Raw genomic sequence first — 3,803 nt, forward strand, 5'->3', positions numbered from 1 at the left:
GTTGCTCCAAGCCCCTGCGTCCAACCTTAAACACTGCCAGGGATGGGGCAGCCACAGCTTCTCTGGGCACCCTGTGCCAGCGCCTCAGCACCTTCACAGGGAAGAACTTCTGCCTCAGAGCTCATCTCAATCTCCCCTCTGGCAGGTTAAAGCCATTCCCCTTGGCCTGTCCCTACAGGCCCTTGCCCAAAGCCCCTCTCCAGGTTTCCTGTAGCCCCTTCAGGTATTTTAAAGTCCTGGAGTCATGGAGCAGAGATGCCTAAATCCCACAGGAGGGCACGGCAGAAGGGGAGCAGGGTTCCCAGTGCTGCTGAGCTGAGCTGCTCTGCACTGGTGTTCCCAGCCCCAGCGCTGGCTTTGACCTGCAGGTCCCTGAAGGTGTCCTGATGTTCAGCGGCATCACTGGGCACTGCAGCCCCCGAGGTCAGTGCAGAGGAAGGCGGGAGGTGCTCCAAGCACCAGGGCAGGGATTCCCCTGCAGCCCATGGAGGTCCATCCCATCCATCAGGGATGAAGGCGAGCTTGGGAAGAAGGGAGGGGTGGGGGGAAGATGTTTTAGATTTGTTCCTATTTCTCATTATCCTGGTCCATCACTAATTGGCAATAAATTAAAATCAATTCTCCCAAGCCAAGTCTGTTTTGCCAGTGGCGGAGTGAGCCTTCCCCATGCACACCACCCAGCATCCAGCCAAGGTCACCCACCACCCTGTTTGCTCAGATCTCTTCCCCTGCCTGAGCACCCGCATCCACTCCCTTTCCCTCTGCGAGCTGTTTGCAACCCAGGCAAAGCCACTGCAGGGCCCAGGAGCCCTCTAGTGATGGTGCACACCATTGTCACAGCACCCAGTCCCCAACCAAGCCAAAACTCGAGGCTCCATCCCTCACTTACTGAAGCCAGTGGACGTTTTTGTCTCCTCTTTTAATGCTTTTAATGCTGCTGTGCTTGGGAGACAATCCCACAACCTCCCACTGCCGACTCCCAAATCCATGTTCTCCTCATAGACAGCAGTCGTTGGCCATGCCAACAGCAGTACAGTGTGAGCTCCTTGCGAACGTGTGGCTGTGAGCACACATCAGCCACGGGGCTTGAGGAGCCAGAGCCCAGCTCCAGGGCAGGCAGTGCTGGCAACGGCTGTGGAGTTGGATGGGGAATCAATCCATGTCCTCCTCATGGGCCAACACTTCTGTGCTTTCAGTTTCTCTTGTCAGCTGCTCCCTCATGGCCGTGTGGGGAGGCAAGTGTGAGAGGCAGAGGCAGGGAAAAGGAAGGAGTTGTTTGCAAGACTGAAAGGAAGAGCCCACAGAAGTAAGTGAAGGAGCACGTCTGAAGGGCTCTTTCAAGGCTCTGCATCCAGAGAGCTCTGTATCTACACTCGACACCATCACTGCATCAATCTGCACCATGTCTGCTCTCATCTGACGCTCTTTTCTCAGCTAATGAACAGGAAGTCAAGCAGGAATGCCCGGGAGCTGCCTGACAAGAGGCACGAGCAGCAGGTCACAGGAGGGGATCCTTCTACTCTGCTCTTGTGACCCCCCCTGCAGCACTGTGTGCAGGGCTGGTGTCCCCAACATAAGGACATGGAGCTGTTGGAGCGAGGCCAGAGGAGGCCACGAGGATGAGCAGGGGCTGGAGCAGCTCCCGTATGGAGCCAGGCTGAGAACATTGGGGCTGTGCAGCCTGGAGAAGAGAAGCTGCGTGGAGACCTCAGAGCAGCTTCCAGTGTCTGAAGGGGGCTCCAGGAAACCTGGAGAGGGGCTTTGGGCAAGGGCCTGTAGGGACAGGCCAAGGGGAATGGCTTTAACCTGCCAGAGGGGAGATTGAGATGAGCTCTGAGGCAGAAGCTCTTCCCTGTGAGGGTGCTGAGGCGCTGGCACAGGGTGCCCAGAGAAGCTGTGGCTGCCCCATCCCTGGCAGTGTTCAGGGCGGCCCAGCCACGGGGAGCACCGACAGCAGAGCTGGGCTCCGTGTGGGGGATGATCGCGGTGCTGGAATGGGCTCTGCCCATCACCGCTGCCGCGGGCTCCGCGCCGGGACCGCAGCCCCCGGGCCCCTCCATGATGGCGCCGGGGCCGCTCCCGCCGCCTGTTCCCGCGGGCCGCCTGGCCCCGCCCCCGGAGCGGAAGCCACGCCCCCTCTGGTGCAGAGACCACGCCCTCTGTGTGGGCGCCGCTGGGGGCTTGGCGCCGCCTAGCGGTTGAAACCAACACATCCTCGGGGGAAGGGGGGTTACTGATGGGGGGGCAAATAGCCGGGGGGGGCTGTGTTGGGGCTGTTGGGGGCTGTAGGGGGGTTTTATGGGGCAGGAGGGGAGGCGGGGGGGGCCGTGAGGGGGCTGTGGGGCTGTGTTGGGGGCTGTAGGAGGGGTTTTGGTGGGGCTGTAGTTCTGTGGTGGTGGTGATGTGCTGTGGCCAGCTTAAACCATGGCAGGGACCGTAGCAGCTCCCACTGCTCCCGTGCTCCTGCCCAGGGCTCTGCTGCCACCTCCTCACCCATCACTCTCTGCTTCTCCATACAGAGGTTCCCTCCCAGATGTCGACGGCATCGGGGGTGCCCGGCATGAGCTTTGCTGCTCCAGCCATGCCCATGGCCATGGGGAGCCCCTGCACATGCTGTCCAAAGCCCAAAGGTGAAGCTTGGGGGTGGCAGAGTCTCAATCTCCCCTCTGGCAGGTTAAAGCCATTCCCCTTGTCCTGTCCCTCCAGGCCCTTGTCCAAAGCCCCTCTCCAGGTTCCCTGGAGCCCCTTTAGGCACTGGAGCTGCTCTGAGGTCTCCCCTTCAGGAGCCTTCTCTTCTCCAGGCTGCCCCAGCCCAGCTCTCTCAGCCTGGCTCCAGAGCAGAGCTGCTCCAGTCCTCGCAGCAGCTCCGTGGCCTCCTCTGGGCTCGCCCAACAGCTCCACGTCCCTCTTGTGCTGTTGCCCCAGAGCTGGATCAGGACTGCAGGGGGGGGTCTCCCCAGACCACAGCAGAGGGGCAGGATCCCCTCCCTCGACTTCATAGGGGACTCCAAAGAGAGTCCTGTAGGGGGTTCAGAGGAGACTCTGATGGACGCCCCTATGGAGAGACCCCTGAGGGTCCCCCTGCAGCCACCATCTTTCTGTACCCGGACAGGGAGGGGGGACGGGCATTGCTGCCCTCTCCCACCTCACAGGAGCAGGAGTCACGAGCCACAGGTCACACATTGGAGAACTTGTGGGTGAGAAGCGCATGAGATAAGTGATGAACTGGTGAGTTCGCCAGCCAGGCGAGGCTGTGCCGAGGGGCGGAGCCCTTGTTCACCTCTTCTTCATGTTGGACTCATAAATTAAAGCTTAATTTATAGACTCCATTGTCCTGGAAACTCGAGAGGTCCAAAGGGTTGGAGCGAAACCTGCCGCTGGTGGGGTGCTGTGCCCCACGGTATCCTCGTGTGTGCCCCCCCCCAGCTGGCTGCAGTGGGGCTGGGGGCAGCGCGCTGGGTGCCGCAGTGGGGCAGGGATCCCACTGCCACTCTTGGGAGCACAGCGCGGCGGGCACGGTGCTACTGGGGGTCCCAGGGTATTGAAGTGAGCTGGGGGTCCCATTGCGCCCCACTTTTGGGGGAGTCTGGGGTTCCGCTGGGTACCACGAGGGAGTACAGTTGGCACTTCTGAGTGTCCCACTGCCATTGAGGGCTCTGGGGTCCCACGGATGCCACTGGGGGCGTCCCCTGGGTGTTGGGAGGGGACACACCGGTGCCGTCGGTGGGCTAAGGGTCCCCGGTAACCGCAGCGAGGCGGGGGGCTCTCGGGGAGCCCGGAACGTTTGGGCGCGGGGCGGGTTC

The sequence above is a fragment of the Strigops habroptila genome, chromosome 21 (genome assembly GCF_004027225.2).
Source record: "Strigops habroptila isolate Jane chromosome 21, bStrHab1.2.pri, whole genome shotgun sequence".
NCBI lineage: Eukaryota > Metazoa > Chordata > Aves > Psittaciformes > Psittacidae > Strigops > Strigops habroptila.